The following is a 23,091-nucleotide window of genomic DNA, read 5'->3' on the forward strand; positions in this document are numbered from 1 at the left end:
ACTTCCCTTCACTGCATTTGAAGAATAGTTCGGGTGCATTTGGTTCGACAAAACAACAAATGAAAGTGAAACGGGAGCGGTGGAGGTTGCTGGCCTGTTTAATACATTCCTCGGTGCATTCCATTGAATAATTACTTCAATTTTTTTCAGATCAACTCGGATTCCATCTGCAGATACTACATGTCCCAAAAATACCACTTCTGATAACCAGAACTCACATTTACTGAGCTTTCCATATAGTTGTTTCTCTCGTAAAGTCTGTAGCACAATCCTCAGATGCCGATCATGTTCTGACTCTGACTTTCAATAAACCAATATATCATCAAGAAAAACCACCACAAACTGATCTAAATACGGCTAAAAGATACGATTCATGAGATCCATAAAAGTAGCTGGGGCATTTGTTAACCCAAATGGCATTACCAAGAACTCATAATGGCCATACCTCGTACAAAAAGTTGTTTTCGGTACATCACTTTCTTTTACCTTCAACTGATAGTAACTCGACCTTAAGTCAATCTTCGAAAACACAGAAGCTCCTCTCAACTGATCAAATAAATCATCAATGCGAGGCAACGGGTACTTATTTTTAATTGTTACCTTGTTCAACTGTCGGTAATCAATGCATAACCGCATAGAACCATCTTTCTTTTTAACAAGCAACACTGGAGCTCTCCAGGGTGAAATGCTTGGTCTAATAAATCCACTATCTAGTAAATCTTGTAATTGCACCTTCAATTCTTTCAACTTAGTGGGCGACATTCGGTACGGAGGTATAGAAATTGGTGTTGTACCTGGATACACCTCAATAGCAAATTCAACCTCTCTGTCAGGTGGTAAGCCCGGTAATTCTTTTGGGAATACATCTGGAAACTCGCATACAGTCCTAATCTGACTACACTGACTCCCAACTGAATCAGAATTAATAATGTATGCCAAGTATGCTGGACAACCCTGCTGCAGTAATTTATTAGCCTTTATTGCTGAAATAATGCGTGTCGAACCACTGGTACGGATGCCATTCACTTCAATTCTATCCCCATTTTCTGTCTGAATACTAAACCTCTTTTTATAGCAATCCAAAACTACCCCATGTTCATATAGCCAGTCCATACCCAAAATGATATCAAAATCAACAAAAGGCATGATTAACAAGTCCACAAGAAACATTTTATCATGTATTATTAACGGGCACCTTCGACATACTCTATCTACTGACACCGTTTGTCTCAAAGGGCTAGACACTTCTATAAAAACTCTAGACATTTCAGATTTTAACTTCCCCAATTCAACTAGTTTTGAATTTATATATGAGTGTGACGAACCCGGATCAATTAAAGCATAAATAGGCTCAGAATACAATAGAAATATACCTGTAACAACATCATGTGCATCGCCCTCCTCACGGGTCCGGACTACATACGCTCTGGCCGGCGCTCTGGCCTCTGACTGTTGTGTAACTATATCATTGTTTCTTCTGACACCTCCACCTCTAGACACAGAACCCGAACCACCCCTACTAGATCCTCTGCCACGAACAGTAGGTACTGATCTTTGAGATACTGCAAGTGTGGCACTTTCACCTTTCGGACAATCTCGGATGAAATGATCTGTGGACCCACATCGAAAACATCGTCGAGTTATCCTCCAACATTCACCTAAATGTTTCTTTCCGCAGTGCTCACAGTCTGGAATTTCTATACTTCAGGATGGACCTCTCACACTATCAGTAGATATTGTTATCTGTTTACCTCTGCTTCTACCACATCTGTCTGAATTAAAACTGGATCTCCAGTCACTTCTTGATTCTCTGAATCTCTTCGGTAATGGATTAGAACTAGTAGTTCCCATACGTTTCCCAGCTGATTTACCAATTTCTGATTTTTTATCCAGGCCCAGTACTTGTTCTATCATTTTTGCTTGCTCAACCAGATCAACAAGTTCAGTAATTCTGAGACTTACCAATTGAATCTTGATTTCATCTCGCAGTCCCTGTAGAAATTGTTTACAACTATCAACCTCGGTTGGAATATATTCTAAAGCATACCTGCTCAATCTAGAGAACTCTCGCTCATAATCCAGTACTGACATATTCCCCTGTTTCAACACTAAAAACTCTTGCTTTTTCTCTTCGATGTACAATTCTCCAATATACTTCTTCTGAAATTCTTTTTGAAACAAATCCCAAGTTACCTGATCATCCGGAAAATGTCTAACCACAGATTCTCACCAGAGATACGCTTCTCCTTGTAACAGTGATACAGCACATATCAGACTCTCTCGGGGGGTGCAGTCTAATTGTTGCAAAACTCTTTTTGTTGTTTCCATCCAATTTTCAGCAGCGGACGGATCATCTCTTTTTAATCCCTGAAATTCCATGGCACCATATTTTCGTAGCTCTTTAATTGGGGCCTGTCTGACAGTAGGTACAAATGTAGTAGCAAGTATAGTTCTCACTATATGCTGTAATGCATCAGCTATATCTCTCAACAGTTGTCAGACATTTCTTTCTCTCCCTACGTTAGGAGGTTGATTATCTAACGGATTCACACTAGGTGTAGCAGATTCAGTTTCTTCTAATTCTCGACTTCCAATATACATTTCCTGTTCAACATTATCCATTCTTTCATCTGACATTTTATCTATAAAACAAAATCAAATAAATATATTACCATCCAAAAATCCCGACTCAATTTCGACTCGACAGTGGCATGTACTTCTAAACTCACTTCCGAGACCAATTTAGCCCGAGAATCGGCTAAACCTGATAGCTCTAATACCAACAATTGTAACACCCCCTAACCCCAAACCGTCGCCGGAACGAGGTTATGAGGCATTACCGGACATATCAGACAACTTACGAATAATTTACAATTAATATAACTTTCATAGTATAATATAATAATTAAGTCCCTATATTGGACTCTCGAAGTTCAAACACGTATTAAAAGTAAAACGAGACTTGTTCGAGTGTTCCGGAAATTTTTTTTATTTTTTATAAAAATTTCGGCAGCATTTATGCTTATTTTTACCTAAAACCCCCTGCAAATTCAAACCCAAACAACCAACACCAATGTTTCACATTCATATAACTAATATTTATACCATTAACATAATTTTTAACTTAATGTATACATATAATTTATATGCAACTACCTAGTGCATGCCACTTAACCAAAGGAAGAAATACATCACCAAAATCTTTTTGTTGGAGTCGGGTTTGTTTTGGATGCTAGACCGGATCTGAAACTCTAATAACCTGCGCACGGAAACAACCGTACGCTGAGTATTTCATACTCAGTGGTATTACTATAAATCAAAACTATTTAACATTAATAAATTACAAACATCAACCATAAATTTATTATTATTTTTTTAAACTAATTATATATATAATTATTTTATTTCATAAATCTTAAATTCATAATTTATTTTTTTCATACCAACTCAATTCATATTTTAGTTCATACATTCTTTCTCATACTTTCAATAGTGCCAAGACAAATAATCTTATTTTCAAAATTTCATTTCAATTATTTACCCTATTAACAGGGCTCAGACTCTGACAGATACGCGGATTCCATCCAAACACACCAGAATGTCCAACCCAAACACACCCAGAATATTATAAGTCCTCCATAACACACCAGTAAGGCATTAAGTGCTTCTTCGGATAAACCGAAGTATATAATAACAGAAACATCTTCTTGGTCGAACTACAATCTCCTCATCACATCACAAATCCAATGGCATGCCATTTGTATCAAATCTAGTCCGACAAGTTAATAGGGTATTATTTTACTTTTTCTAATTTCAATTTCATTTACACAAAAATTTTCAATACTCAATCAATTCAAATATCTATTATCTTAATTCATATACAAATTAATTTTCACACATACTTATATTTAAATTTAAATATAATACTTACCTTATCTTAATTATTCCATAACTATAAATTCAATATACATTTAATAAATAGTTTGAGTTATAGTAATACAAACCCGAAACACGAGTTTACTCCTCAACTATCTTTTCTTTTCCTTTGGATGCCGATGCCTCGTTTTTCTTGTTAGCTACAAAAAAATAATAATAACAATTTACATTATTAATTACAGCATTAATTTAATAATTAATTGAATTTTTATTCAATTTATTCCCTAATTCTCATTTAATCCTAATTAACTTTTTTATTTGTTTAACTTAATTTATACTTCATTTCTACTCAATTTCCTTCCATGTTCACCCTAACAATCTAATGTTCATTATAAAACCCCAATTTAAAATTTATTTCAATTTAATTTCCTAAAACACAAAACTTATAGCTTCTTTTACAATTTAATCCCTTTTTCAATTTCTAACTTGAAATTCATTCAATTAAATCCCTAATTCTACTTTTTCTTCAACATGAACTTTGTTTAAAAGCTTTTAAACTTTCAAACTATCAAATTAATTTCATCAAAACCTTGTTTTAAGACTTCTAAAACATCAAATTTAAGAGAAAAAGACTAAATTTAGCTTACAAACAAGTTTGAAGTTTCAAAATCCCAATTTTTCCCTTTTCTTCCCCTGTTTTTCGAATGCTCACTGTTTCTTATTCTTTTTGTTTCTCTTTATTTCCTTCTTTTATTCTTTATTTACTTTATTTTTTTAATTAACATATATTATAATATATTTATTTTAAATATCTATTAAGAATTTAGTTATATACACACAAGTGTACACCATCAATACCATACATTTGTCACCATTTATTTTTTTCACACAATTATTTAATAATTTAATTATTTAATTAATAAATATCTCTTACTTTAATATTAAGTAACTTAATTATTTTATTACAAGTATACATGTATCTATTTATTACAAATGTACCAATATTTTTATTACAATTGTCATTATTCAATTTGTTTGTCAAGCAAAAATTTCATAAATTAATAAATTAATTATTTAATTAAAAAATATCTTTTTACTTAAATTATAAGTAATTTAGTATTTAAATTACAAATGTACCAATATAATTTTTACACATGTATATTTTATTACCATATATTTATCAGCTATTTAATTTATTTAAAATATAATATTCATTAAATAGTCATAATAATTATAAAACCATAATAATAATTTTAATATATATAATACATACATTCAACAAAAATCTTGATTTTTCTTCCATTTGCCCCCTCAATTTATGTAAATGGCTTAATTGTCATTTTGATCCTTTTTATTTTTTATAATACATACATTCAACAAAATCTTGATTTTTCTTCCATTTGCCCCCTCAATTTATGTAAATGGCTTAATTGCCATTTTGATCCTTTTTATTTTCTATTACTTTAGAATTAAACTTTTACCCCTTTTTCAATTTAGTTCTTTTTGCTAATTATTCTAAATTAAGATAATTTCACCTAATTAAATCCTAATTAGACACACGACTAGGCTCACAAATATTTTTAATAATTATTTTCGAACTTATTTCACTAAGACGGAGGCCCTATAACTCACTTTTCTAGTGCCCGTGAATTTTGGGTCATTACATTTCCCTTAGGCAAAAGTGTATTGGTTGATAAACTCTGCAAGAATTGCCCGTTAATGATACGAGAAATATGTTTTCCTGCTGATCTGATGCTTTTACCTTTCGATGAATTTGACATAATTCTGGGAATGGATTAGTTAACTCTGGATGATGCTATTGTGAATTGCAAATGAAAATTTATTGATTTAAGGTGTAAGAATGATGAAATAATTTGAATTGAGTCTAGTGATCTGAATGGACTATCAGCTATGGTATCTACAATGAAAATACAGAAATATGTGAAGAAAGGTTGTGAAGCTTACTTAGCTTATGTGTTAGATTCGAAAGTGAATGATAAGAAAGTTGAATCAGTGCCTGTTGTTTATGAATTCTCTGATGTGTTTCCTGAAGAATTACTCGGTTTGCCTCCGATTTGAGAAGTCGAGTTTGGCATTGAATTAGTACCTAGTACTACTCCGATTTCAATAGCTCCGTATAGAATGGCTCCGACCGAGTTAAAGGAATTAAAATATCATTTGCAAGAATTGACTGATCGAGGATTTGCTAGATCGAGTTTCTCACCTTGGGGTGCTCCTGTTCTGTTTGTGAAAAAGAAAGATGGCACAATGAGAATTTGTATTAATTACAGACAGCTTAATAAAGTGACTGTAAAGAACAAATACCCTCCGCCTAGAATTGATGATTTATTCGATCAATTGAAATCTGCTACTGTGTTTTCAAAAATAGATCTGAGATCAGGTTACTACCAGTTGCGAGTAAAGGATTTTGATATTCCGAAAACTGCTTTTAGAACGAGGTACAGGCATTATGAATTTTTAGTTATGCCTTTTGGATTAACGAATGCACCTGCTATCTTTATGGATTTTATGAATAGAATATTCAGACCATATTTAGATCAATTTGTTGTAGTATTCATTGATGATATATTGATTTATTCACGTGATGAATCTAAACTTACCAAGCATTTGAGAATAGTGCTACAAACTCTGCGAGATAAATAGTTGTATGCGAAATTTAGTAAATGTGAGTTCTGGTTGTGAGAAGTTGGTTTTCTGGGTCATATTGTATCAGCTTCTGGTATCCGAGTTAATCCGAGTAAGATTTCAGCTATTCTGGATTGGAAGCCTCCGAGGAATGTATTTGAAGTCTACAGTTTTCTAGGACTTGCCGGTTATTACAGGTGATTTGTAAAAGATTTCTCTGTGATAGCAACTCCGTTGGTAAAGTTGTTTCAGAAAGATGTGAAATTTGAATGGTCTAAGAAATGTCAGAAAAGTTTTGATCAGTTAAAAGCTCTGTTAACTAAAGCTTCGGTATTGGTACAGTCTAAGTCAGGTAAAGAATTTGTTGTTTACAGCGATGCTTCGTTGAATGGACTCGATTGTGTTTTAATGCAAGAAGGAAAAGTTGTTGCTTATGCTTCGAGACAATTAAAGCCGCATGAGAAGAACTATCCGACACACGACCTTGAGTTAGGTGCCATTCTGTTTACTTTGAAGATCTAGCGTCACTATCTGTTTGGTGAGAAATGTCACGTGTTTTCTGATCATAAAAGTCTGATGTATTTAATGACACAAAAAGATTTGAATTTACGATAGGGAAGATGGTTAGAACTGTTAAAAGACTACGAACTTGTGATTGATTATCACCCAGGAAAAGCAAATGTGGTTACTGATGCTTTGAGTCAAAAATCATTATTTGCTTTGAGTGCGATAAATGCTCATTTAGTTCTGTCTGATGATGGTTCAATTTTAGCTAAATTAAAAGCGAGACCTTTGTTCTTACAACAGATCTACGAAGCTCAGAAGAGGGATAATAAGATTATGGTTAAACGAACTCAGTGTAATTTTAATTCTGATTCTGAATTACGAATAGATGTTGATGACTGTCTGAGATTCAGAAATAGACTTTGTGTTCCAAGAAATCCAGAGTTAATTTAAACGATTTTGAATGAAGCTCACAGTAGTAGATTTTCTGTACATCCGAGAAGTACGAAAATGTATAACGATTTGAGACAACTATATTGGTGGCCGGGAATGAAAAGAGATATTTCTAATTTTGTTGCGAGATGTTTAATCTGTCAGCAAGTTAAAGCTGAGCATCAAGTGCCATTTGGGTTATTACAACCGATTATGATTCCGGAGTGGAAATGGGATCGAGTGACCATGGCTTTTGTTTCAGGTTTACCTCTGTCTTCAAGAAAGAAAGATGCAATCTGGGTTGTAGTTGACAGATTGACAAAGTCAGCTCATTTTATTCCAGTACGATCTGATTTCTCACTCGATAAGCTAGCTGAGTTTTATATTTCTGATATTGTGAGATTGCATGGTGTGCCTTGTCGATAGTTTCAAATAGAGACCCGAGATTTACATCGCAATTCTAGAAGAAATTGCAAGATGCTATGGGTACTAAATTGCATTTTAGCACTGCTTTTCATCCGCAAACGGATGGTCAATCTGAACGTATTATTCAGATACATGAGGATATGTTGAGATGTTGCATTCTCGAGTTTGAAGGCGCGTGGGAACAGTATCTACCTTTGATTGAATTCACCTATAATAAAAGCTTTCAATCGAGCATCAAAATGGCACTGTACGAAGCCTTATATGGTAGAAAGTGTAGAACTCTATTATATTAGTCTGAGCTCAATGAGAATAAGATTTACGGTATTGATTTGATAAAAGAAATTGAACAGAAGGTCAAAGTAATCCGAGATAGTCTGAAAGCTGCCTATGATCGTCAAAAATCTTATGCAGATTTAAAACGAAAAGATATCGAATATAAGATCGGTGATAAAGTGTTTTTGAAAGTGTCTCCGTGGAAGAAACTGTTCCGATTTGGTTCATTAGACCGTATGAAATCATCGAACGAGTTGGGCCGATTACTTATAGATTGAGGCTACCATCTGAGTTAGAAAAGATTCATAATGTGTTTCATGTATCAATGCTTCAACGATACAGATCTGATCCTTCGCATGTAATTTCACCGTCTGAAATTGAAATTCGATCAGATATGACTTACGAAGAAAAGTCGATCCGTATTTTAGCTCGTGAAGTTAAAGAGTTGCGAAACAAGAAAATTCCATTGGTTAAAGTGATGTGGCATCGACACAGTGTTGAAGAGGCCACGTGGGAGTCTGAAGATTATATGAGACAACAATATCCGAATCTGTTTAACAGTAAAATTTTCGGGGACGAAAATCCCTAAAGGGGGAGAATTGTAACAGTCCGGTTTTAACCCTAGTTGGAATAATGGTTTCAGGACCACAAATTTGAGTCTGAAAAATATTTTAATATTATTTTCTGTGTCCATGATGAATGAATTTGCATCTGCAAAATTTCTGTGATTTAATTTGTCTCTTTCTGTGCTCGATTATACAAAAAGGATTTAATTGCCTAAAAGGTGAAATTAGCATGCTACATGTTTAAAGTATGTATTTGAAATGGCTTTGGACTAATGGGTCCTTATGTGGTTAATTGACCATGTAATGTATTAAATGACCTTGTTGGACATTAGTAAATGGTTTATTAATGTTTAAATGCAAGGGTATTTTAGTAAATGGTTTAATAAATGTAATTATAATAAAATAAAACATGAAATGGTTTTGCATGTTCATCATTTTTGGCTGAATATTATCATGGAAATAGGGTTTGAATGCTCAAAATAATTCGACACTTTAAGGAAGCAATTGTAAGTCCATTTTGACCCGGTTTTTAGTAATTTTTACGTTTCTGTGATCGTTGCTTCGTTTTCTTCAAAGCCCATGTTTGAATTTCTGTTTCTGTTAAAGACTTCATGAGATGACATTGTTGATATCATGAGTTTTGAAATGTTTTCGGATGAATTATGAAGGCTTGGTAGATGGGTTATAAGTTTTGTCTTTGAATTTTGATGTAATAGAGTCATTTAGACTAATTTTTAAAAATGGGGTTTTGAAGGACTAAATTATGAATTAATTATGTTATTTGGACTTGTATGGAAGCTATGTATATTTGGTCAAGCTATAGTCTTGATGAATTTTGCATATTTGTGATTTTGTGAAAAATGGACTAAATTGTCAAAGTGTGAAATGTAAGGGCTAAAATGCAAAGTGCCCTAAATATGTGTATATGAATTAAATTGAACGAAATGAATGATTGAATGGTTGAATTTGTATTGTATTAGATCAAGAATAAAGAAAATCGGACTTAGATCGGGGGAAGTCCAAAATAGTTGAATAGACAACTCGTTTTATCCAAAATCCGTCCGAGGTAAGTCAAATTACAATTACGTGTTAATTGAAATAAATTCTGCACATATAAACTGTAATCTGTATTGGATGGCCTTGAGTGCCTGATGTATATCTTTGGTGTAAAGTATGATAATATGTTAATATCTGAAAAACTTTGTATGTTCCTAAGCAAAGTTGACATATGTCTGTGACATCGTGTAAGACCGTGTCCGGGACACAGGCCTCGATTGAGATTTACGTATAAGACCATGTCTGGGACATCAGAATCGTATCTGATTTCGTGTAAGACCCTTTCTGGGACAAAGGCATTAATATTGAATTACACATAAGACCACGTCTGGGACATCGGTATTGTACTTCATTATGAGCATGTGTATCGTTTCTAACTCGTCTGATTATAGCATACGAAATTTGAGATTGAGTATATGAATTGTATAACCTATGCAAATACGTTTTTATTGTACTAAATTTTCTGAATATGAAAAACTCTGTCTCTGTGAAATATGTATGGAAATGAAGCATGACATATATACAAACAAGGGAGCATGGTTAAGTTTATGAATTATTCTATGAAATGGTTATGAATCTATATGATTGAATGGTGTATATATGCTTTAGTAATTATACCAATTGTATTTGGCTTACTAAGCTCTTTGTAGCTTACTCTGTGTGTTTACTGTCTGTTTTACAATTATTGTAGCTACTAAAGGTCGGGGATAGTCGAGGATTGTCACCACACTATCGATCTCATTTTGGTACTTTTGAAAGTGTACATATTTTAAAGTATGGCATGTATAGGATAGAAGGTTTATGTATTAAGTTTTGAATTGTAAATATAAGTTATGCAATGAAAGTTGGCTAGCAAATGGTATGAATGTGTTAAGTTTTGATATGGTTTTCAATGCGTTATTGAATGATGATAGTATAGTTGTAATGAAGCATGTTTTAAGCATGAAATTGGCTGAATATTTTGTATAAATGTTGTATATTATTGCTTGTAGGATTGGACCCAAAAAGGGGTGGCAAATTGGCTTTAACCAAGCCTGCTTGGTGCGACACGGTCAGGGTACATGGGCGTGCCTTGTGGCCATGTAAGAAAAGCAGTATTCTCCTAAGAACCGCACGGTCTTTACACACGGGCGTGTCATATGGCCGTGGGATAAAGTTAGTAGCAAGCTAAGTGTCACACGGCTATAATATACGGGCGTGCCTATTGGCCGTGTGAAAAAGTTAGTATTGGATTTATTTTTGGCACGCCTGGTTCATATGGGCGTGTCTATGCCCGTGTGTGACACACGGCCTAGTCACACGGGCATGTGACTTTAACAGTTTGAAAGAATTGGTTAAGTTCTGAAAATTCTGAATAGGTTTGGTTTAGTTCCAACCTTTCCTTTAATGTATGTTTTAGGTCTCGTAAACTATATTTAGAGATGATTGCTTACGAAATGATGTTAAATAATATCTGTGATTCTGAATTGGTCCGAAATGTTCTGTCTGTCGGGTAATGCCTCGTAACCCTAATCCGATGTCGGTTACGGGTTAGGGGTGTTACAACTTCATTGTGTCAAGTAGCCTCAATGAATTACGCCATGGCTAGCCACCAAGAAAAGTCAGATAGTTGGTCGGGAGCCATCCTATAGTCATCAATGAGATGACAAAAGAAGGGATAGAGGGGTAATGGAACCCCCTTTAAATACGTGTAGAGGAAGTAGGAAACTGCTGTCGCTTAGGCGACATGCCCCTTCGCGAATTGAGAAATCATTCACGAAATTCGGAGTTCAAATCCCTCGCACAGCTAAAATTCGATTCATCTCTTCTAGTTTTGTCATACAAACATACTCTTGAGCTTCTACCACATTCCCTGAGATAAAACAACCACTGTCTCTAGTTCTTGCCATGATTTAACAACGAAAATAGAAAAAAAATTAGAAAGTGAAAGAAATTTCAAAAGATTACCTCTAAAATTGTGCTTCTTGTCCATTACTCTTCTTCGAAACTTTTGAATCAAAAAACTACGATTTCTAGGGCTTTGTTAACCCCTTTTAAAGGGTTTCTCTACAAGTTTAAGCAGCTCAAGTACCCAGGAATAAAAGCATAAATAACAAATAGCTATATCCTCTCCTACACGTGGCGAACCCCATGAAATTCGATGAAGCATAAAACGATTGGTAGGTTCTATTTATCTCAACTAGAGTCACTTTATGACTCTCCCTTTTAATCAAATGGGGGACAAATTGTTAGGATAGTTACCATAAATTAAGATAGTTACCACCATTGGTCCAAAGGAATTGGCCCAAACCCACAAGAACATGTGTTAAATCTAGAGTAGAGCACATGTGCGTATGCATGGAGGCTACTTAGCATGTCATCTCAATGAACAGTACTCATATCATATAAATAGGCAAACATCACCAGAAAAAAAGGATAGAGAGAAAAATATCTCAACAACAACAACAATTATTATTATTATTCAGCAAAGTCATTTATTAATACAAATTTGAAGTTAAAGAATCCAAAACGCCACCAGTATTAAAGCTGGAGTGACAAATCAACACAACTTTAATATTAGAAGCATTGGCATATATTGGAAGCTTCGCCACGCTGCAGTTGTTGAAGAAGATGTTTTTCTTCCATTTTCGGAAAAATATAAATTGTATTCCAACACAAAACTTCAAGTGCCGACTGACTTCATCGCAGCCTATATGAACTCTTAATTGCTTCATACTAGTTCAAATTCAGTACAAGGCAACCTTTAAATTTCTTAAATTTTTGATTTTTTTTTAAATTTTAAAAAGAATTATATTCTTTTGGATTTCTAAAGTAATATTTAAATATTGGAAAATTCTTTACTTTTTTTAATTATTCTGAATTTTACATTTGCTAATTTCTTTTTAATTTTCAACAGCTTTTTTTCATAATTTTTGAAATTATAAATTTTCTTGTTACTTTTTTTAAAAAAATTTAAATTTTTTTTGACATGACGTTTAAAATAAATTAATGTCATATCAACAATAAAATATCAAGAGTCAATTTACTTCGAGTAAAAGAGTATGAGCCAAATTGAATAAATATGTAAAGTTGAAAGTCATTATTATTATTATGTCGTACATAAAACACCAAAATAGGCATTTACCCATGCAAATTAATGAAGGGGCTATTGTTATCTTTCATTTAATGTATAAGAATCAATTTGCTCCTTTTTATAAAAAAAAAGATTAAAATATAATTTGGGGTATAGTACAGGGGCTTCTATAGTACACTTACACAAAAAAAATACATTTTTTTTAATTATAAAAAGCCTACTTCTATCCATAGATTCTTTCAAACCCTTAAGTCGAAAGAAAATACTTAAGTGCGCTTGAATCCACGTATTACTAGTTGTTGCAAAGTAAGGATGCTAACAATAAAAATTTATATAGTCAATTATCTATATCTATATATTAATATTTAAGTTTTTTATTAAACTGGTATCATGAGTTAACTAAATATCAATATAATTGAAAAAAATCTAAAAAAATTATGTTTTTTTTAAATAAAAAATATTATTACAGTCTTTTTATAAAAAAATAATTTATATATAACCGCTAAAAGAAACTAGTTGAAAATGCAATATCAATGTTTGAACATTGATTTTAAGGTATCAATAAAGAAGGCTTGACCAATGCGATGTGTTTTTTTTTTTTACTGAATGTGATGTTAATTTTAAAGGTAAATATATATTATTTAGGATAATTTTTTGAGTACCACTTAATCTAATATATTAATAATGCATTTCTTCAATTCTTTATATTACCAAATATTTGAAGTGGGGGGAATTAATTCGCAAGCAAAATGATATTTATTTTATTTAAAAAATAATATTTTTTGATGACATAAAAAATAAGATTCTAATAATTGACCACTTGTACATAATTATAATAAAATGAGATGGGTAGAAATTAAAGATAATACAATTTTATAACTATATTTTTTTAAAATACACAATAATCTTAAATTCGCCCCTTCTGAACTAAAAAAATAAAAATAAAAACATTTAAAATGTATTTCAAAATTTTAAACATTTTGTTTAGAATATTACTTAAAATTTAATAAGGAATATAATTAAATGATTTGATAAATGTAGTCTTTTATAATATTAAAATAAATAAATAAATAAATAAAATCTAGATTTAGCACCAAGGTATAAAATAATAAAAAGTAATTAAAATTGAGTTATGAAACATGATATTAACCCAAGTAAGATGTTGGTGTAGAGTTTTAATTATGAGGAAAAGAAAAGATTGGTTTTTAAGTAAAAGACCTGGCTATTGGACCATTAAATATTTGGATATCTCTTTCTCCAAATTCGCCTTGCAACCCAAACTCTGCTCCGCCCATTTCTTTATTTCTTTATTGTTCTTTATACAAAATCCTGAATAATGTATCCATTTATCCTCTATCTACTAACCAAATTTTCAATTTTAAGGTAATTGTACCCTTATTATTTATGTCTTCTATTCATTTCTCCTTTTTTACTTACAAAATAATCAAAGTTTAGCTACATATTCAAGTATTCTAATATTAAATATATTTTATAAATATTTATATTTAATTTAGTTATATATTAACATTCATACAAATTTATTAAATTATATTTATGTAAAATAAATTAACTATCATTTGGAAGGTTTTAATAATAAAAAAAGTATTTGATTAAAATATAAAAGTGAAAAAATTAATGGAAGAAATAAAACAAAAGAATTCATCTCAAACCTAATCTCCTTAGCTTCATAATGTTAAGGCAACGAGAATTTTATAACATCTCATATTCAAGTTTCACATGCGTAAATCATATTTAGTCCATATGTATCTTGGTTTAGGCATGTCGGTTATCAATCTAATCATGCTTTATAATAATTAATTCTAATTGTAGTTATTTAGATACGTTCTTTGTAATTGCATTTATGACTGTACTTGTTTTCTTTTTATGAAAAAATAATTTCACTGTGTCATACTAGGAACACATACCAATAAAAAAGAGGACAAAAACTAATTCTCAAGTCAACAGGCTTACCTCATACACCCGGTCCTAACATCCTCTACTTTCATTGGTAAGATTAAACATAGCATCATGGTTTAAAATAGAAGAAATATTGGAAGGAGAACTTTCCCATTCAGAGTGGGTCACATAAGATAAGGTTAACTGTCACAATTCATTATAGCAGATTATGCGAGTTTCCGTACTTAAGGAGCTTGAATATAGGCAATTTTATTATGTTTTACATAGTTTTTCAATTATAGTTTTCGATTAATAAAAAGTGTGATTTGAGTCGTTTATATTACCTTAAGGACCAAAGTAGGCTTAACGGAAGGCTAACATGTTTGGTGAGTGTGCATGACAACACTCAGAGGCATGAAAACACGAGACTGGTCGCTATGTTGTAACAAGGAGGTTCGAACAACAATATACTGAACAGAATGCCAAAACAGCAAGACTACCTTCAATGTCGCGACATAGATGTTGTGACATGATAAACCATAATATATACTTATTTTTATCCCATGCTTGGAATTTTTGATGATTTATCATAAGATTTAGTGAATTTTGATGCTCCTAATCCTTAAAATTCATGTTTTATACCTAGGTGAGCATAAGAAGGTGAAAAGAGCAAGAAACGGGCCAAAAACGGACAAAATGAGCTTATCTCAGTATTTCACACGGCCTAGGCACTTCCACACGGGTAAACCACATACCCGTGTAAGGCACACGGACAGACCACACGCCCGTGTGTCATGGTCGTGTCAACTAAAAACCAACTCAGAATTACACACGGTTTGAGCACCTTCATACGGGCGTGGCACACGGCCGTGTCCCTGTCAAGCCCAAGTCTAATTCTACTCGGAAAGGGCTAATTTTGAGGGTTTTGAAGCATTCCAAAGTCTATATAAACACCCTAGAAGAGAATTAAAAGAGAATGCAGAGTAGAAAGCAGAAAATACTCGAAGAACAGCCATAGGAATCAACTCGAAAGCAGGATCTCCTTCAAGACTGAAAATCTCCATTCAATTTCCTTAGAAGTGATAAACCATAATTTATACATATTTCTATCCCAAGCTTAGCACATTTTATGGATGATTTTTCCTTAAAATTGGTGAATACGATACTCCTAATGCCTTAATTTCATATTTTATACTTAAGTGAGCATAGGAGAGTGAAAGGAACGAGAAATAAGCCAAAAACGGAGAAAATGGGCCAACATAAGAAATCAACACAGCCTGGATCTCCTCACACGGGCAAACTACACGGCCGTGTCAATTTGGAAAAATCGAAGCACGACTCACACGGGTGGACCACACGCCCATGCCTATTTAACAGGCTTGACCACGGCCTAAAGTAATCGTACATGGACGTGTCCCTGTCGAGCCCAATTTGAGTCCAATTCAGAAAAGGCCAATTTTAAGGGTTCTTAGGCATTCTAAAGCCTATAAATACACCCTAGAGTAGGAGGAAAAGGACACATATGGTGGAGGAAGCAGGGAACTGCTCAAGGAAAGTCGATTGATCCATCTCAGAAGTCGGATTCATCATCAAGACTGAAGATCTCCCCTCAATTTCCCTTCAGGAGTTTTGGGTTTTTCTTTATGTTTTGTATTCATTATTCTTCTGAGATTTTTACCTTTTTAGTTATGAACTAAAACCCCTAAATACCTACGGGGAATGAAACCTAAGACAGATCTTGTTATTATTATCTGAATTGTATGATAAATATTTGACTTATTCTTAATTATGTGTTCTTAATTCTTGTTTTGATATTCCAGGATATCGATTCAAGTTAAGCTCTTATTTAGAGGAGGAATAGACCCTGTCTAATAGTACATTTGTCATAATTAAGCGGAGTTGATCGCGCGCCTAGAGATAGGGTGACAAGATTTTACCGGATTAGGGTGAAACCTAATAAGGGGATCAATAGATCGAATTAATGCAACCCTAGGGCGTTAATTAGAAAGAGATTTCAATTATTCAAACTAGGGTTAGACGTTGTTAGTCTCGAGAGAGATAATAATATAACTTAAGGATCTCTACGGAACAAGTTGAATGAATAAATCGTCTGATTCAGAGTCAAATAACAAGTGAAGTCTAGGTGGATTTTTCCTTAGGTGTTATCTTAATTCAATCGTTTTTCCAAAAGTAATTCCCCAATTCTATTTCCTGTGAATTATTAGTTTAGTTAATTAGTTAGTTAAAACAAACCCCATTATTCTTAGGCTAGATAATAAAAAGATAGTCATTACTAGTACTTTTTGTTCCTTTGGGTTTGACAATCCAGTCTCGCTAAAGCTATACTACTATTCGATAGGTACACTAGTTAGTTTCAAGAACGATTGATTATAAATATTTAAAACCTGTCACGAATATCACGTATCAAGAAGTTCTTTGGGTTTCTTTATGTTTTGTTGTTGTCCCAATTTTGAGATGTTTTCCTCTATTGTTATAAACTAAATCCCCTAAATACCTAGGGAAGTTGAAACCTAAGACGGATCTTATTGTTATTTGAATTATATGATAAATACTTGTACTTATTCTTAATTGTGAGATTTAATCCTTGTTTTAATATTTCAGGATATTAATTCAGGTTTTGATGTGCTTATTCAGTGGAACAAAAGTCCCTGTTTAAGAGTAGATCCTCCATAATTAAGCGGAGTTGCATGCAATCCTAGAGATAAGACGACATAAATCTGCCGGATTAGAGTCAAATCTAATAGAAACCCGTCAGTACCTGTACTTTTTTATAGCAAAATTGAAAGCACAACTCGGGGAAATCGTAGAGAAATAAGGCGAAGTTTACGGTATATAGAGGAAGAGCACGAGGACGACACCACTAATACAGAGGAGATGGATAAAAATCAAAATAATCTGCTGCCTCATGTGGTTTCCGTAAATCAAGTGAATTAGAATCCTGCTCCTCGTACTATGTATGACTATGCTAAGCCTAATTTAACGAGGGTTGAATTGAGTATTGTTAGACCTACAATTGCTACAAATAATTTTAAACTGAAACCTAACATTATACAAATGATTCAACAATTTGTTCAGTTTGATGGTTTGCAGGATGAAGACCCAAATACTCATTTGGCCAACTTCTTTAAGTTCTGTGATAGTTTCAAAATAAATGGCGTTTCTGATGATGCCATTCACCTTCAGTTATTTCCCTTTTCATTAAGGAATAAGGCTAAATAGTGGTTGAACTCGTTGCCACGAGGGTCAATCACTACTTGGGAACAAATGTCCGAAAAATTTTTACTTAAATATTTTTTGCCGGCCAAAACGGCTAAATTGGGGAATGATATCTCTTCTTTTGCGCAGACAGATTTAGAAATACTATGTGATGCATGGGAGAGATACAAGGATTTGTTGAGAAGGTGCCCTCACCATGGGTTACCTTTATGGCTACAGGTTCAAACTTTCCACAATGGTTTGAACCCTTCAACTAGACAGATTGTTGATGCAGCGGCCGGTGGAACCTTGAATAACAAAACACCTGAGGAGGCTTATGAGTTTATTGAAAATATGTCACTAAATAATTATCAGTGGCAAGTTATGAGAACAAAGCCAACAAAATTAGCCAGTGTTTTCAACCTAGATGCAGTCACTATGCTATCTAACCAGGTAGAACTTTTAAATAAAAAGATTGATGGTTTATGTGTCTCTGCGCAGGTACATTCAGTGATGTAGTGCGATACAAATGGAGTAGGGATAAATAATCTAGAATGCCTAGCCTACGATCATAGTACTACGAATGAACAAGTCCACTATATGGGTAATAATTCTAGACCACAGAATAATCCATATAGTAATACTTATAATGTAGGTTGGAGGAATCATCCTAACTTTTCTTGGGGTGGTCAAGGCAATCAAAGACCACAACCCCCTCTAGGCTTTCAGCCAACTTACCAGCAAGAGAAAAAGTTGAACCTTGAAGAGATGCTAATGAAATTCATCTCGGTGTCAGAAACACGTTTTCAAAACACCAAAACAGCACTTAAAAATCAGAAAGCGTCAATTCAAGGTCTCGAGACTCAAATAGGTCAGCTTGCTAAGCTGATCTCAAAAGACCACAAGGTAGCTCGCCCAACAACACCAAGGCTAACCCAATAGAGCAGCTTCATGCGATTACTGTTCAATATGAAGAAGGGTTAGTTGCGTCTACACTAGAACCAAGGCAAAAAACTATGGTAAGCCAAGATAAGGTGGATGAAAACCAGAACAAACAAAAATTGGTAAGCAGAGAATACACACCTCGTGTGCCATACCCTAAAGTGATAAAGAAAGACTGCACAGACGAATAATTCGGTAAATTTCCTAACATCTTAAAAAAGTTACATATTAACTTACCGTTTATTGAAGCTCTTTCGCAGATGCCCAATTCAGTGAAATTTTTAAAGGAGTTTCTAGCAAACAAACAAAAGTTAGATGATTTGTTGCGTGCGGAATTAAATGCAGTTTGCTCGGCAATTCTACAAAATAAACTACCCAACAAACTAAATGATCCAGGAAGTTTTACTATCCCTTGTGTAATCGGTAGTTTAAATGTTGATAATGGTTTAGCCGATTTAGGGGCAAGAATAAATGTCACCCCCTATAAAATGTTTAAACAACTAGGTATTGGGAAACCTAAACAAACCAGGATAAGTATACAACTGGCAGATAAAACTATTAGATTTCCTAAGGATATTGTTGAGGACGTACTCATTAAGATTGATAAATTCATATTCCCAGTAGACTTTGTTGTTTTAGACATGAAAGAGGACGGTGACGTTCCTTTAATCTTAGGACGACTCTTTTTAGTGACTACTAGAACTATTATTAATGTTGGTACAGGTGAACTAACACTTCCTGCAGGTGATGAAATGGTTATTCTTCAGGCTCGTAATTCAATTGAGACATCAAGTAAGGAAGATAACCTTATGAATTCAGTTAATAAGACTAATCGTGTGATTCAACCCTCTTTGCAGGAAAAATTTTTGAGTAACATAAATGAGCCACGTTTTAGTTCATTCACTAACAATGAAACCATCCATGAATGACAAATTCTACAGATAGATGAACTAGACGAATGGCAGACTCATGGCAATGAGGAGCAAAAGCAACACCACGACGAGTTCAATGAGAGAACCAATCAATTCAAGGTTGGAGACCAAGTCTGGCTAGACAAAAAGGACCCTCGAATTATCACGACAGAGCTCAAAGCAAACAGAGTGACTCCTTTTACGATACTCAAAATCTATCCATATGGTACAGTCGAGGTAACCCATTCACATTTCGACACTTTTAAGGTAAACAGTACTCAACTTAAACCTTATTTAATTAAAGGCTTTGACAGCAAGAAAAAGGAGTTTCGACTCCGTGATCCACCATGACCATATGAATGCGAGGTAAGTCAAGCTTAGACTCTAAATAAGCACTTCTCGGGAGGTAACCCGAGCACTAACACCACTAACTATTTTATTTTATCTATTTTTCATGTTTAAATGCAGGATTTTAACCCACAGGCCTAGACACACGGGCGTGTCCCAGGCCGTGTACTCTAACAGGGGTTAAACAATGTGTTACACAGCCAGGCGACATGGCCGTGTGACCCACACGGCCTAGACACACGGGCGTGTCCTTTGCCATGTGGAAACAGGACTTAAATCCCTAAAAATCGACAGAAACACGGGCTAAAAAGAAGTCCCAAGGGAGTGTCCCAGTTCGTGTGAAAACTGGAGCTCAATTTTCAAATTTTAAACAAGTCAGTGAGCTCCACGGGAAGGGCACATGGTCGTCGGACACACGGGCGTGTGGCAGACGACATTGGCATGGGAGAAGCAAACAACGTAGAACATGGCCATGTGCACCACACGGCCTGGACACACGGGCCTGTCTGTGGCCGTGTGACGAATGGCCATAAAATTTTCATGACAAACACGAGCTAACCATGATCCACACGAGTATGTGACACGGTCGTGTGGCCCAACACGGGCCTCATACGACCGTGTCCAATTTAACCCCCCCAAAACCTAATTTTTCCTTTACCTTTGTCATCTTTCTCCTCAAAATCTCCCAACCAGCCGCCGCCGCAGTCCCCTACTCCGACCACCTTTCCCCATCGTTCCACCGTCGGCCCACTCCCCCTATTTTCTTCTTTCTTTTCGTTTGTTCCCTCCCATTTATCTTTCTTTCTCCCTATTTCCTTTCCCTTGTCCCCCTCTCCTCTTCTTCCTCTCCAACCAACCACCAACCATCCCTTCATCCCCAAGCCGTCGACCTCACCCATCACCAACCAGCAACCACGCACGACCCGAACCCACCCACACAACCTCCGTTCTGCCAACACTCTTTCCGATGCTAGTTTACCCTTTGCCCCTCATTCTCTTTATTTCTTTATTTTCCTTTCTTATCTTTATTTCATTTTATTTATTTTGTTTATTTTCTATCCTGCACTTTTCTACTAAATCTCATTAGTATTTTGTTAGTTCTAATTTTGGTGCAATTATTCGATCTTGTTACTAATCTTTTGCGTCAACAATTAATTATTATTCTACTTTTGATAGGAGCAGTATTGAATTCTGTTTGATTACTCATTTTTCCATAAGGGTTCTTATTCTTTGATTTTTCCCAGTCCTGATCATAGTCTATTTTGATAGTTTCGTAAATTTGGTTCGTGGCCAATAATATTAGGGTTGTCTTTAGTATTTATTTCATTATTAGGTGCTCTGGCTTTTCCCTTTTTACTATTGTTGTTGCTAATTAGTTTTATATACTGTTAGTTTAGATTCATATTTTGTTAGTTTTCTTTTCCATGTTTCGATCATAGTGCATATAGGACTAGAATTTACATCTTAACCATTTTTGTTATCACACTAAAACCTTTTAAGTCACACTTTTTTCATACTCATATATCTCCTCCTAAGATTTTCGATGTATTTTACTTTTTCAAGTACATCATGACAAACACTCGAGGCAAGAAAACTGCCATCCCCGCTTCAAAAAAAATGGAAAGGCCCAGGCGCAACCTCCTCGAGCGCTTCGGCCGCAACTCGCCACCCTTTGCTCCAATTTCCATCGAGAAACTAGGAGGATTTATATTAGCTTCTCAGCGTACGACCCTTTGGTGTGGGTTTTTACATTAATTGGGTCGCGCTAGAGTAGCTCTATTTGGCTGATGAGGTGCGCGTGATTATTACCACTACCCCGTGGGATAAGTTTTTCACCATTATCGAGCCCACCTACTCAGAGCTCACCTTAGAGTTCGGTGCCATATTTTCAGCCCAACAGGTCATGTTAGTCCATGACGAGCCCGACACTATCACCTTTCGCTTGGCGGGATGGTGCGACATAAAAACGTCCCAAAGTTCGGTGCTGCTTTGGGACTTTACACAGTGGAGTTCATGAGCGTCGATGACTTCTTTCAGCTTCATAGACATATTCATTACTCACCTTTGCAATGTTGAACTGAGCTCACGGGTGGCCTAACTATCTATGACGCGAGTCACTCGAAAGTGACGCACCTCTCTCCGGCCCTACAGTATATTCACGCCCTACTAGCTCACACTTTAACAGGTCAGAGAGATAGCACAGGAGTGTTTAGTACTTATGACGCCTATTTCCTGTGGAGCATGGCTACCAGACATATGTTTGATTTGGCGTATTTCATCGCACTCGCTTGCCGCAACAAAACTGAACGCCATAAGAAGGGCCCTATCTTTCTCGGCCCTTACGTGACTCGTCTCTCCCGACACTTCGACCTCTTCGACACTCCAGCGATGTCATCAACACTCACACTAGTAGGTCAAATGTCTCCTCAAGGAATATCTAGTATAATCTACATGAGGACGATAGAGGGACACCGTGGATTTGACCCCCCTCAGTACAGACTCGTTCACTCTGATGACCAGGATGTGCCAGAGGACACTACTGATGATGTCCCTCCCTCTCAAGAGGACCCACACCCACCGCCACCACCGAGTCATCGACCTCCTGCTGCCACCGTGACCATATATATCCAAGCGACTCACTCGCTTCGAGTAACGGTGTTTTGCGAGGTTCAACAGCATCGAGGAAACTCTGCAGCAGATCTGCTAGCACTTCCACATCTCGCCTCCACCACGACCACCTCGTGACGCTGACGCAGTCTATTTATTTTATTATTTTATTTTTGTTTTATTTATTTTTTGAAGACTTCTGTTTTATATTTTGAACTATATTTATCTTTATGGTTATTATCAAGTAATCCCTTAATTCTCTTCCACAGTGGTGTTTATTTTCTTATTAGTAACTCAGAATCATGTCTTTCATTAGCCT

General features: G+C 34.9%; 1 non-coding gene across 1 annotated transcript; it reads right to left on the reverse strand.

Moving 5' to 3' along the window:
* Nucleotides 1-18,081: 18,081 nt before the first annotated feature.
* LOC121207345 (small nucleolar RNA R71) lies at nucleotides 18,082-18,188 on the reverse strand. The gene has a single exon (XR_005902435.1). It is a non-coding gene; the product is annotated as a small nucleolar RNA R71 (small nucleolar RNA).
* Between the last annotated feature and the right edge of the window lie 4,903 nt (nucleotides 18,189-23,091).

This window comes from Gossypium hirsutum, chromosome A09, assembly GCF_007990345.1.
Source record: "Gossypium hirsutum isolate 1008001.06 chromosome A09, Gossypium_hirsutum_v2.1, whole genome shotgun sequence".
Classification (NCBI taxonomy): Eukaryota; Viridiplantae; Streptophyta; class Magnoliopsida; order Malvales; family Malvaceae; genus Gossypium; species Gossypium hirsutum.